At 44.3% G+C, this 14889-nt stretch overlaps 1 protein-coding gene across 2 annotated transcripts in view; it reads left to right on the top strand.

Annotated features, from left to right (window-relative positions):
• Positions 1–14889, top strand: part of BRINP2 (BMP/retinoic acid inducible neural specific 2) — a 142316-nt gene that overhangs the window by 6915 nt on the left and 120512 nt on the right. The window contains exon 1 of one of the 2 annotated variants that reach the window (XM_059875808.1): positions 854–1307. The exons of the other annotated variant lie outside the window; for it this stretch is intronic. The gene's annotated coding sequence lies outside the window, so the exon portion shown is untranslated. Of the gene's footprint in view, positions 1–853; positions 1308–14889 lie in introns of those variants that run through there. 2 annotated transcript variants of the gene reach the window in all.

Here is a 14889-nt window from a genome sequence, read left to right on the forward strand (position 1 = left end):
AATTTAAGACATACAGGTTGTCCTGAGCTCTGCTTTCTCTCACACAGCTCCTCCCTTCACCCCCAGTTCAGTTCATTCACTCAGTCATGTCCGACTCTTTGCGACTCCATGGACTGAAGCATGCCAGGCTTCCCTGTCCATTACCAGCTCCCGGAACTTGCTAAAATTCATGTCCATCAAGTCGGTGGACCACAACCTTATCTAACTCAATTAAACTATGAGCCATTCCATGTAGGGCCACCCAAGACGGACGGGTCATGGTGAAGAGTTCTGACAAAACGTGGCCCACTGGAGAAGGGAATGGCAAACCACTTCAGTATTCTTGCCTTGAGAACCCCATGAACAGTATGAAAAGGCAAAAAGATAGGACACTGAAAGATGAACTCCCCAGCTAGGTAGGTGCCCAATATGCTACTGGAGGTCAGCGGAGAAACAACTCCAGAAAGAATGAAGAGGCAGAGCAGAGTCAAAGTGAAAACAACGCCCAGCTGTGGATGTGACTGGTGGTGGAAGTAAAGTCTGATGCTGTAAAGAGCAATATTGCATAGGAACCTGGGATGTTAGGTCCGTGAATCAAGGCAAACTGGAAGTCGTCAAACAGGAGATGGCAAGGGTGAACATTGACATTTTAGGAATCAGCGAACTAAAATGGGCTGGAATGGACGAATTTAATTCATATGACCATTATATCTACTACTGTGGGCAAGAATCCTTTACAAGAAATGGAGTAACCCTAATAGTCAGCAAAGAAGAGTCTGAAATGCAGTATGTGTGTTCAGTCTCAAAAATGACAGAATCATCTCTTCGTTTTCAAAGCAAACCATTCAGTATCATAGTAATCCAAGTCTATGTCCCAACCAGTAATGCTGAAGAAGCTGAAATTGAATGGTTCTATGAAGACCTACAAGACCTTCTAGAACTAACACCCAAAAAAGATGTCATTTTCATCATAGAGGACTGGAATGCCAAAAGTAGGAAGTCAAGGGATACTGGATTAACAGGCAAATTTGGCTTTGGAGTACAAAATGAAGCAGGGCAAAGGCTAACAGAGTTTGCCAAGAGAACGCACTGATCATAGCAAACACCCTCTTCCAACAACACAAAAGAAAACTTGACTACACATGGACATCACCAGATGGTCAATACTGAAATCAAATTGATTATATTCTTTGCAGCCAAAGATGGAGAAGCTCTATACAAGCAGCAAAAACAAGACCAGGAGCTGACTGTGGCTCAGATCATGAACTCCTTATTGCCAAGTTCAGACTTAAATTGAAGAAAGTAGGGAAAACCACTAGACCATTCAGGTATGACCTAAATCAAATCCCTTACGATTATACAGTGAAAGTGACAAACAGAGTCAAGGGATTAGATCTGATAGAGGGTCTGAAGAACTATGGATGGAGGTTCGTGACATTGTACAGGAGGCAGTGATCAAGACCATCCCCAAGAAAAGGAAATGCACAAAGGCAAAATGGTAGGTTGAGGAAGCCTTACAAATAGCTGAGAAAAGAAGTGAAAGGCAAAGGAGAAAAGGAAAGATATACCCATCTGAATCCACCCCCACACCCAATCAATTCCATCAATTTGGACTTAAGGAGATCTACCTCCTGCTGATCTCTCAAAGCCATCCTCCCCTTCCCTCCTCCTCCAGCCCCTATCTATCTGGCTCTCATCCCTCTCACCTGGATTTGCCCTGTACTTGGTCTCCCTGTCTCCTTTTTTTAAGGACTAGCCAACCCAGCCTCTGGCTGGAGTGATCTTTCAAACTGGTAAACACCATTATGCTCTTTCCTTTAGTATGGTTCTCCTGTGGCTCCTCGCGGCTATCAGGAGAAAAACCCAAGTTTGTTAGCATCACAAAGAGGAGGCCCTTCACAATCTGGTCCAGCAGCCTCTCCATGTCTCTGTTTCCTTACCCCTTCTCAGTCCAGCTACCTGAACTCCAGGCAGTTTCCTCAGTATCCCAAGCTGTCAGATGTGCTGTGTTGCTTTTGTGGAGAACCTTCCCTTGCCCTGTGGTCTGTTTCCTGAGGGTTACTAAGCTTTAACACTACGTAAGGATACTCTCCTTATGGAAGAGAAGACTTGCCCAAGACAAGGAATTAACTGCCTCCTCTTCTACACCCCTGCACGTCTCACTCAAACTCTGTTTTTGTACTATACCCGGCACACTATAGTGATCTGTTCCTATGGCCCTCTCCTGTGCTCAGAGGCACTGTTGGGGTTGGAGTTCTAAGATGCATTTGTCAGGAACTATTTATTCAGAATATTATGGATACGGTATGTATCAGGTACTCTTCTTAGGCACTGGGAGTTCTGCAGTGAATAACAGATAAAAACCCTGCCATCAAGATGCTTACACTCTAGAGGATGATAATCATGATGATGATTACTATTGGCATGGCTGATAAAAGAGGTACTTTATGTGTAGTCCTTATCTGTCTTACACAGAAGTACTTACACTTTGTAGGACTTATGTGTCAGGCCCTATACTGAAGGTTTTACGTATATTAACTCATTGCCTTCATGTCATGATTTTATCATTCTCATTTTAATAAATCTTATATTCCCATTTTACAGATGATGAATTGGAAGCCCAGGGAGGTTAAACCATTTGTCCAAAGTCACACAGCTAGTAAGAGGTGGCTGACATTCTAACCCAGTTTAGATACTGAGTCTATATTGCTTATTACTATATATCCATAAAGAGAAATATGTAGACAAATAAATGAGATATTTTCCGTGCTGATAATGAAGAAAAGCATCAAAATAGAGCACAGTAGGAGAGAGTGATTGAGGAAGATGTCTTTGAGAAGGGAACATTTAAATTGGAAATGGATCTGTCCGTTTGCATGTGTGCATGCTAAGTCGCTTCACTCATGTCTGCCTCTGTGAGACCCCATGGACTGTAGCCACCAGGCTCCTCCATCCATGGGATTCTCCAGGCAAGAATACTGGAGTGGGGTGCCATGCCCTCCTCCAGGGGATCTTCCTGATCCAGGGATGGAACCTGTATCTCTTATGTCTCCTGCATCGGCAGGCAGGTTCTTTAGCACTAGCGCCACCTGGAAATTCCAGGTGGGATAGAATCTGGGGTCTAAAGGGAAAAAAAAACCTTGTGGACTCAGTAATCAAGTTCTGGTGGCTGTAATGTAATGAGCATCCGCCACCACTGAAGGCACCGGATTTGGTCCAGGCTGGGGGAGGGGGGGTACAGTGCAAGTGCTAGGAAGCAGCCCAAATGTTTGCAAGCCTGTCTCCCGTCAGTCCACTTGTCCTTCTGTTCTTTGCGGTTAAGACATGTCTCACAGGATGTCTGGTTGGCTGCTCTCCACAGAGGTGGGAGGTGTGGACACACACGCACGCACGCACGTGTGTCCCTGCTGCCGAACCACTTGGTTTCATGCCTCTCCTGTGAATGACGTGTCGCTCAGAATCTTAGTCAAGTGACAGGCACAGGCACAGCAAAAAGGCCAGAGACAAGCCGGTGGCATGAGCGAAAGGGGAAAGGAAAATTATTTTTCAACAAGACAAGAAGTGAATTGGACTGGAGGGAGAAATGGGAATTTGACCAGGGAGGGGTATACAGAGGGCAGTGCTTCTGAGATGCTGACAGTTGACCTGGATGGTAGTCTGTGCTATAATTTTTCATATATATGTATATATACATGCACATATATACATATATGTTCACATGCACTACTCCACATAGATACACATACATACATATGTATCTTTTCTATAAATATTTCTGGTAAAAAGATTAAAAAAATAAATGATTTGGAGAGCAGATAAAACCTGGGAGGGGGCAAGTTCATACCTATTTAATATACATCTGAAGCATACTTGATAAACACTGTACTAGGCTTTTTTTGAAACCTATATTTTCTCATTTAATTTTTTACTATAACCTTATGAAGTATCATTCCTGTTTACAGACTGAAATTGGGGAAGGAAAAACCCACAGATTCTTGCCCCTGTGCCATGCCCTCTGCTTTCCTCCTAGGAAAAGTTCTGAGAGTCAGCAAGGTGGGGAGAAAAGGCTCCTGATTTCGGGGTCAGACAAATTGGGCTTTGATCTAGTCCTGGTCACTCGGTAGCTGTGTGACCTTGGATATATTACACAACCTCTCTGAGCTTCAGTTTGCCCATATAGTAAGATGGAGAGGCTATCCCCTTATATCATGAAGTGCAAACATCATGAAGATTAAAGATGATGTTTGAAAAACATCAGCAATGTGCCTGCCACACAATGGGCTTTGAGAAAATGACAGCTGCTGGTTTTGTATCCCTAAGTATTAAATCTCACAAGACGTTGACTTCCTTAGAGAACAGAAATGGCATTTAGCTACGGTCAGTGAGGGTCAGGTACTAGCTTCAGGATTTGCTATTGGACACCTGGCAGCAGTTACCATGTGAAGTGCTCGCCAGGCATCGCTCATTTAATCATCTAACAACACTTTGAGAAAGGTTGTTATCTTCTGTTTATAGTTGAAGAAATTTAAGTTCGGGGACATAAAATAACCTGAGGTCAGCAGAGCTCACGTTTGAACTCAGATCTGTGAGATCCCCAGGCCCATGCTCTTCGACACTGGACTTTCAATGTGATCATTGTCTTAGGCAGCATGCAGGGGAAAGGGCGCCTTTGTGGTCAAGGTCGGGGTAGCTGCTCTGAGGACAAGGCTAAATCGGTTAGGAGTGGGATGGAAGCATTGTTAAACCCTCGGGTATTTCTGGAGCAGGTCACAAGGCTGGAGCTACAAAGTTTTAAGTGCAATGCTTTACACACATTGGGTACTTAAGATGTATGGGCTGGATGTAAGTGCCTCTGTTTCTGGATACAGGTGCACTCCACGTTCAAATGAAATAAGAGGTGAGTGTCCTTACGCTTGGAGGAAAGGTTTCCCTGAATTACACAAAGGTATATTGCCAGCGGTTTTAACCTTTTTTAAAAGCAGTAGAAGACTAATCAAATAAATCCTTACCCAGAACCCCAATATGTGAAACAGATAAAAGTAGACGTCTTTGACTGGAGCAGGTCTGGGGGCCCGGAGCTTCCCCACCTGTCAGTTCTCTTTCTTCACCTGCAAGTGATCCTTGAGACACCTCCTTGGAACCTAAAGGCTGTTCAAAAACGCGTTGAAAATCACCATGCTACAGAGTTCCTTTAAAACACCGGGCTTATGATTCATTTACTAAAATTGATTTTAAAATATAAGATTATCATTAATGCTGACACACCTGTGGAGGGAGCCTAGGATGAATTCCTCTTGCTCTCGGTCATTGAAGATGTGTGAAATTCAATGCCTATGCACAAATGCCTGTGGTGTGTCACACACAGTGCTAGGCACCCAATGTACCAGCTGCGCAATCTTTTAGTTATAATTACTTCCTTTGCAATAGATGGGCTTCCCAGGTGGCTCAGTGGTAAAGAATCGAGAGTTTGATCTCTGGGTCTGGAAGATCCCCTGGAGGAGGAAATGGCAAGCCACTCCAGTCTTCTTGCCTGGAAAATCCCATGTGCAAAAAAGCCTGACAGGCTGCAGTTCATGGGGTGACCAAGAGTGAGACACAACTGAGTGGCTGAGCCTGCACATGCAATAGATATCACTATTCCCATTATAAAGATTAAAAAAAAAAAAAAAAAAGAGTACTCAGAGGTTGAGTCAGTTACCCAAGATCTCACAGCTAGTGGCGCTGCGATTCAAACCCAAGACACGAGATGGGTTAGAGAGCTGGAGTCTTGCTGCCGACCCTGCAGCCTGTTCAAGCATGGGTGGGGAAGAATAGTGCCTCTCTCAAAGTTTCTTGCTTTTCCTGATGCTCCTCAGTTGTGAGATTTTCCAAAAAAAATCTCTGGACCCTCTGGCCTTCAGTGACTTTGCTTTCATAGGACACCCAGGTCTCCCAGGAGCCAGGCTGTGGTCCTCGCCCATTATCTGTCCTTTCCCTCCCTCAGACCCAACCTCAGAGAGGGTCTGGCCATCCGAGTCCAGCCTCAGCAGCAAGGGGCGGGGGGGGTGGGGGGACCTTGCTCTGACCCTCACTCGGGGCAGCAGCCGAGTTCAGGCTGAGCCTGCGGCGATTCCCGCTCTGAAGTAGCTGAGATGGGGCTTCCGGGAAGAGTGCGGGGTGGGGCTGCAGAGGGAAGTCCTTGGAATCCCCTTGAGGTATAAGAACGCTTAAGCACTCAGTACGGAGTGCGGGGGCAGTTAATGTCTGCCTCCCCCTCACTCTCTGTTCAGCCATTTAGCATATTATAAATGCGCCGACAGGCAGGAGCTGGGGAGGTCGATGAGCACTGTTCCCGGCGGGTGAGGGGGTCCTGGGGGGTGCTCCCAACACGCGCCGCTTTCCCTTTCCGCAATCTTCGCCCTCTGGGATGTGAGCCCTGCGGGATAACAGAGGAAGGTCAGCTTCCTCCTGAAGCCTCAGGGCACTGGAGACCCCTAGAGGCAGACGGCTGTGTTACACGCCCTCTGGCCGTGGAGGCGCAGGCAAGATTCTTGTCTAGAAGATGCTGAGGAGTGGCTGGACCTTTCTTAAAAGCCTTACCTGTGAGTACAGTCCCTGCAGGCTCCAAAGGGAAAGCAGAGGGTGTGTGTGTATGTGTATGTATGTATGTGTGTGGGTATGTGTGGGTGCCTGTGGATGTGGATGTGAGTGAGTGAGTGAGTGAGTGAGATATACTATGGTCCTTCCTCCTTCCCTCCCTCCCTGCCCCACCCATTCAACTCCCCACCACCTCCATCAAAATGATATCTTTTCCTCAGGGCCCTTCACACCTCTCAGTAACCTGATCAACTAATTTGTGCTGAAGCATTAATGACTAATAACGATTTAATGTGCTGCCCTCTCAATTAACACTTGAGCATTTTGAAAGAGAAATTCACAGATTTTAACCTAAGTAGGAGACTTGGTGTGTTTTCCCCCCCTTTTGAGAGGAACTGGAGGCCCCTTAAAAGGGACCACACTGACAGCTGCCTATTCAGTACATTTGCCTCACTCTTGACTTTAGCAAGGTTTGGAAATATTATGCAGGGCTTCGCACAGAATTTTCCAGAGGCTTGCTCTAATCCACAGTCCTTCAAAACAGTGCCTTGTGCTGCTGGTGGGAGGACATAGGACGCCTCATCTTCTTCTCTTCCTCTTGCCAAGCTAAGTGGGGATTTATTTGACGGAACCTAAGGCAACTGAGCCCGTGACAACACCCCTATAACCTTTGTTAAGAGAAAGCTGCAGCATAAGAATTGGCCTAGATGCTTACTGATATCTCAGTATTATCTCTCCAGAAGTTGAATATGCTCTAACTTACAGATAAGATGACCTAATCATCGAGAGAACAGGCTCAGGGACTATAACTTGGGTTTAAGTCATTGGTAAGCCTTGCCGTGTGCTAAGTATGTGACCTTGCCAAGTTACCTATGTAAGCCTCAGTTTCCACGTCTGTAAAATGGATGTATTGTGTACTCATAGGATAGTTTTGAGTATGAAATGAAATAATGCAGAATTAGTATTTACTGTCTGGGTACACAGAGAGTGCTCAATAAGTGACAGTTCTTTTTCTTAATCACCATAATTTTTTACCATTTTAATTATTTTTGCCCTATCCCAAACTTTCAGTGCAGGGCAGCATACATATGCAGTATTTATTACTGAAAAGCAGGTGTAGCAACCCAGCCTCTTAGGCATGGTTGGCTTGATAATGAACTAGATTTCTCTCCAGGTGACAGCACCGTATGAGGTTTTTTTTCTTTTTTGCCCCTCTGCTTGGTTTCTTTAAATGTATCTCAAAAATGCAGTGAGCAAAATGGATTTGGCAGTGACTTAAAAAGACTTAATGCATTTTGGAAAGAAAAAAAAGCCACAACAAAAACCGGTTTGTTTCTGTGATATATGGTGCGTGTGATATGACAAAAATCCATTTTTATGCTTAGGAAAATTGGCTAATTTTAAAACAGTTGACACATGCCATATGCACGTAGAGTCGTGATAGATTTTGCTCAGGCAAACAACAGAAGAGCGCAGGGCCAGTGATAGCTCACTGGTTAACCAATGACTTAAGCTTCCGACGGTTAAATTCTTATTTAGTGGCAGCCCTGCTCCACAGAGAACAGAGGGAAAAAGGAAAATGGACTCACTGTGGCTTCAGGTGCTGGAGTCAGATATTTGATCATAAAGATACCTATGACTGAGCTGGGGACACAGACGCTGTTGTGATGACAGGAGTAGGAAGAGACTCAGGAACCTACCAATATAGCAAGCTTCATGTGCAAGAGAGTGAACAGCTTATTATAAAGATATCACCTGGATAAACGAGGAGAATATTGCAAAGGACACTGAATTATTGAGCTGCCTTGATTTGGGGAAACTCCTGAGCTTTGCCTGCTCAGTTCTCCTGTTGTACACGTAGATGATTTTTGGATTTCAAATACTACTTAGGATGTCCTTTAGAATCATCTGATCCTCTGGTTTATAGTTCTGCATAAACCACACTGAAAGGGAAATTCCATATATTTTCATTTATTGCTAGTTAGGGCAAAGAGACTACATATGAAAATAAAATGCTCTAAAAATAACACATGAATTCAGGAGTGATTATGAAAAGTTTAAAACAGAGATAAGCCCTCTATTGACCTGCTCCACATTCATGCCTGTGTAGGTCAGCCAGATACCAACCCCATTATAGTCTCAGGATATGCATTCTGTTTGACTCAAAAAAAAAGCCTTTGTATTTTTTTTCTTTATTTTTAGGCAATATTTAATTAGCGACTATAGAGGGAAAAAGCTGAACAGTTCAGAGAAGGCTTATGGTTTAGGTCTGCAGGACTCAGCAATTTGACATTCTATTTCTGTTGTTTCTCACCTTAAACTGAACAGAGTCAGCAGGGTTTTGTTTGTTTGTTTGTTTGTTTGTTTTTTCCTTCCCTGAACTCATCTCCCTATTAGGTTTCCTTGCCCATTACTTCCCACTCTCATCGTTTACTTCATTTGCTTTCTTCTGTTTCCTACTCCATTTTCCCCCAGGATATCAAAAACAGACCCTCCTCCCAATCTTCATTTGTGACTGAGCCATTTAAGAGAGAAATTAATTATTTTTCTCCCTACTTGAAGCTTCCCAGGTGGTGCAGTGGTAAAGAATCTGCCTGCCAATGCAGGAGATGCAAGAGTTCGATCCCTGGGTCGGGAAGAATCCCTGGAGTATGAAATGGCAACCCACTCCAGTTTTCTTGTCTAGGAAATCCTATGGACAGGGGAGCCTGGCAGGCTACAGTCTGTGGGGTCACAAAGAGTCAGACATGACTGAGCACAGGTGCATACTCCCTACTTTAATTGCTAGGATGAGTCCCTTGAATCCTATGTGAACTTGGCTACTGAGTGACTGCAGCCAAAGCCCTCCAGTGATTCCAGGCAGGAGGCTGAGTGTCTCCGTGTGTGCATGCTAAATTGCTTCAGTCGTGTCTGACTCTGTGCAACCCTATGAACTATTGCTCACCATACTCCTCTGTCCACAGGATTCTCCAGGCAAGAATACTAGAGTAGGTTGCCATGCCCTCCTCCAGGGAATCTTCCCAACCCAGGGAGCAAACCCTTGTCTCTTACATCTCCTGTGTTGGCAGGTGGGTTCTTTACCACTAACACTACCTGGGGGGCCCTAAGCGTCCCCAGTTCCCTTTATAATTATAGACTGCAAACACCTTGAAGGCAGGGTCTGGGCATTGTATCTCCAGCTCCTTGGCACAGTACCGAGCACAGGGAAAACCGTTACTGTTTATGCAATTAAACCAACAGACAAACCTCGCTAGTTATCCCACTGTACCTCCTTTTTATTAAAATAGGGGCTTCTGGGAACTTAATGAGTATTCTTCCTGTTAAGGAAAATTTAGTATTCAAGATTTCAGATGTATAGAATTCCAAAATTAGGGCTGTGTTTTCTTTAAGGTCGTCGTTCTCAAAATTTAATGTGCACCTGGGGAGCTTGTTAAAATGCAGAATCTTCAGCCCTTCCTTCAGAGTCTGATTCTGTAGGGCATGTGTGAAATTCAGAAAACTGCATTTTTAACAACCAGATGATATAAAAACTACCCTTTAAGGCAAAGGAGGGCATGGCAACCCACTCCAGTACTCTCGCCTGGAGAATCCCATGGACAGAGGAGCCTAGTGGGCTACAGTCCATGGGGTCGCAAATAGCTGGACACGACTGAAGTGACTTAGCACACATAGATGAAGTGTTATCCAACTCAGTTTCGTAGAACGTTAATGTCCCTTAAGCAATGAGTGAATGTCATGTAGAAGAAAAGGTCTGGGTTTGGAAAAGTTGGGGAACCCAGCAGTATTCTTCCCCTCTTATGCCCATCCCCTCCTTCACGATTATAGGTTTGCAATATGTGTAACATGTTAGATGTTCTGAAAAGTTCTGCAATAAAGAAATGGTTTCAGTTTTGTTTAACCAAATATTTCCAGTACATGTCTGACTCTTAGCGACCCCATGGACTGCAGCCTACCAGACTCCTCCGTCCATGGGATTTTCCAGGCAAGAGTACTGGAGTGGGTTGCCATTGCCTTCTCCAATGTCTGGATGTTAAGTTTATTTTATTGCTAAAAGCTTATTGTGACGAATTTGGTATGGAGAACATTGCCACGAGGGGGTGACTGATACCTGCTGGGCAAGAGTGATATTGCAGCCCAGCTCAACTACAAATTAAATTCCTCAAGGAGAGAATGAACAAAGTTGAGTGTGGAGTTGAGGGAATCACTAAACATGGGGGATATCTCATAGTCTGGAGATGTGTTTGGTATAATAGCCATTATTTGTTAAGCATTTACTATTTCCCAGGCATGACTCTACATTTTGTTTTTAATGTGCACTAACTCATTTACTTCTCAGAACAAGCCATGAATCAAATATTTTTATTATCCCCATTCACGGAGGATGAAACTGACATACTGAGAGGCTAATAATGTGCTCAAGATCCCAGAGTTTGAAAGTGGTGGAGTGGGATTTGAACCCAGGCAATCTGCCTCTAGAGCCTACCCTGTTATCCACTCTATCAGCCAGCCTCTCCTCCAGTAATGAGGCTCTGGAAATTTATTTCTGGGAGGAACAACAGCTCCAGCAGACATAGCCTGTTCAGGAGCCATGCTGCCTCAGCCCCTGAGGATTCTCTCCTATATATGTGGGCCTGTGATCATTGCCCCTATTCATCAGAGAATTTATTATAATGACCGCCTGAACCTCTGAAAGATTTTGCTGTACTTAAACACAAAATATGCTTAGCAAAACAACCTGACAATGATGATTCATGGAGAGCAATTAGGTGTAGAATTTTGTGCCTACAGAATGTCAGACTGAGTTGAAGATCTGACCATCCTGCTGACACCTTGGTATGGAATGCAATAGCTTGGCCCTTGTGTCTCTACCCTACTCTCAACTCCCTCATTGTTTCTGAGCATGAGAAGTACCCCTGAAGGGCCAAGGTGGGCTGGCTGGATGACACAATTCCAACACTGGCTTTTGGCAAGTTACAATACCTCCTTGGCCCTTGGTTCTAATATTAACAGAAAGAAAGGAGAAGAGAGACTAATGATACCACATTGCTATAAGCAATATATGTATATATTATATATGTGTGTATAGATAGATAGATATGATATTGGAGAAGAAATGGCAACCCACTCCAGTATTCTTGCCTGGAGAGTTCCACAGACAGAGGAGCCTGGTGGGCTACAGTCCATCGAGTTGCAAAGAGTTGGACACAACTGTAGTGACTGAACACACATATATATGATATATATACATACACTGTGTGTATTTATCTATACATACGTTGTGGGTCTGTGTGTGTACATGTATTTATAGACATAAACACAGTTCTTGGGGCTTTCCAGGTGACTCAGTGGTAAAGAATCTGTCTGCCAATGCAGGAGATGTGGGTTCGATCTCTGGGTCAGGAAGATCCCCCTGGAGGAAGAAATGGCAACCCACTACAGTATTCTTGCCTGAGAAATCCCATGGACAGAGGGCCCTGGTGGCCTACAGTCCATGGGATCACAAAGAGTGGGACATTACTTAGCAACTGAGCACTCAGGCTTACAGTACTTATGGACAGGGAAGATGTTCAGTTTCTTGTTCCTGTACTATTACAGCCTGAGGATGACATGGTACAGTAGGAGAACACTGAGAACGGGTCAGTGCCTTCAAAGGTGTTAATGTGGACATAACAGAAAGTCAGAGTTATGACCCTGGAGAGTGAGAAAGAATTGAGAAGTGAGAGGGAATTGGGCTCAAGATCCTGGCTCTCTTCCAAAATGCGGGTGGGATGTGGGTCACTGGGACTTACAATCCAATAAGGATTCCTTGTTACTTCAGTTTCCTTCTTTGTAAAAATATGAATAATATCAGTTATAGACACATTTCACCAGGGATCTCCACCCTGTCTTCATTAATGAATGCTAAAGTGTCACGTGACAGAAAGGAAGAACATTCCAACCCCGATTCCTAGAGAATTAACGTGTTCCAGGCATCATGTTCAGTTCAGTCGCTCAGTCGTGTCTGACTCTTTGTGACCCCATGGACTGCAGCATGCTAGGCTTCCTTGTCCTTCACCAACTCCCAGAGCTTGCTCTAACTCCTGTCCATCAAGTCAGTGATGCCATCCAACCACCTTATCCTCTGTTGTCCCCTTCTCCTCCTGCATTCAATCTTTCCCATCATCAGGGTCTTTTCCAATGAATCAGTTCTTCACAACAGGTGGCCAAAGGATCGGAGTTTGGCATCATGTTAGACACCTGAAATATGCACTATACAAGCTGCCCCCTTTAGATCAGGAAGCTGAGATTTAGGCAAGTTTTTTTTTTTTTTTATTGGTTTGAGGTCACATAAGTATGAGAGGCAGGGTATGATCCCAAGTTAGGTCTGTCTAACACAAGCTGGAATCAAGATTGCTGGGAGAAATATCAATAACCTCAGATATGCAGATGATACCACCCTTATGGCAGAAAGTGAAGAGGAACTCAAAAGCCTCTTGATGAAAGTGAAAGTGGAGAGTGAAAAAGTTGGCTTAAAGCTCAACATTCAGAAAACGAAGATCATGGTATCTGGTCCCATCACTTCATGGCAAATAGATGGGGAAACAGTGGAAACAGTATCAGACTTTATTTTTCTGGGTTCCAAAATCACTGCAGATGGTGACTGCAGCCATGAAATTAAAAGACACTCCTTGGAAGGAAAGTTATGACCAACCTAGATAGCATATTCAAAAGCAGAGACATTACTTTGCCAACAAAGGTTCGTCTAGTCAAGGCTATGGTTTTTCCTGTGGTCATGTATGGATGTGAGAGTTGGACTGTGAAGAAGGCGGAGCACCGAAGAATTGATGCTTTTGAACTATGGTGTTGGAGAAGACTCTTGAGAGTCCCTTGGACTGCAAGGAGATCCAACCAGTCCATTCTGAAGGAGATCAGCCCTGGGATTCCTTTGGAAGGAATGATGCGAAAGCTGAAACTCCAGTACTTTGGCCACCTCATGTGAAGAGTTGACTCATTGGGAAGGACTCTGATGCTGGGAGGGATTGGATGCAGGAGGAGAAGGGGACAACAGAGGATAAGATGGCTGGATAGCATCACCCACTCAATGGACGTGAGTCTGAGTGAACTCCGGGAGTTGGTGATGGACAGGGAGGCCTGGCGTGCTGCGATTCATGGGGTCGCAAAGAGTTGGACACGACTGAGTGACTGAACTGAACTGAACATAAATTCCTGATTCTTCCTCTCAACCGCTTGGAGAAGTCAGGGGAGGAAAGACAGCAGCAGGGACCTCTGTGGACTTGCTCTCCCGTTAGAAAGAGCTGCTCAAGATTACATCAGTATCTTTAGGAAGTAAGCCTTCCCAGCACCCCTTTTATACCCAAGTTCTGTGACTTCCTAAGTCTGCTGTGTCCAGCCATAGTATTGTGTACCCACCTCTTAGCCCCTAAATACTGATGGTCCCTCCAGGCTCACCATCAGCCACCAGCACCCCAAAGTGATACCTGGTCTTAGTCCTTGGGTACTTCAAGGGTCTCCTTTCCTGAACTTGTTCCTCTGGACTCTGAACCCTGTGTAATGAGGCTTAGTGGAAAGTTCTTTCTTGCCAACCTAAGCATATCTACTCACCCTAACGAGTGCTCACTCAGTTTTCCTTTGGATCAGGCCTCACGAATCCTGAGCACAGGGTTAGGAACAGAAGAGACAGGGTAGTCCATCCCCTGTGGCCTCACATGAAGCCTGGATGATGAGCTGGTGAGGAGGAGTTGAGAAAGGAAAGGAGGGGAGTTTAACCAACGTGGACCTTCTGGAGGCTTTCCTGACTACTCTCATGTGTAGACTGCTCATAAGGAGTCAAATTTCTGTTTCATTTGTTTCTTCATATAGTAAGTGGTTAAGATCATGACCTCTGACAACCAGGTTGGCTATGGATTTATGGTTGTTGGTTGAAGATGAGCAGTGAATACAGAGGGTTTCATAACATGATTCTAATTTTATATATGTTTGGAAAAGTTCTATAATTAAAACAATAGAAAAGTTATGGCTTCTGAGGTGAAAGAGTCTTGTACTGAAACTCCAACACAGTAGCTACTTTCCTGCTATGTTATCTGGGACGGATGATTTAAATTTTCTGAGCCTTTGTTTTCTTATCAATATAAGGGAGTAAATATCTATTTAAAAGGATTATGGTGGAAATTAAATAATGAGCTTAGCACAGTGACAGGCCCCAAATAAGTGCTCCATAAATAACAACCATCACTGTTGTTGCTATTAGTGTTTCTCTTGATTGTTAGTGTCATTCTGAGTTCCTTACAGCAGGTTCTGTTAACTAATCATTCTTCCTTTCTATTTATTTTTTAA

Source organism: Bos taurus, chromosome 16, assembly GCF_002263795.3.
Source record: "Bos taurus isolate L1 Dominette 01449 registration number 42190680 breed Hereford chromosome 16, ARS-UCD2.0, whole genome shotgun sequence".
Classification (NCBI taxonomy): Eukaryota; Metazoa; Chordata; class Mammalia; order Artiodactyla; family Bovidae; genus Bos; species Bos taurus.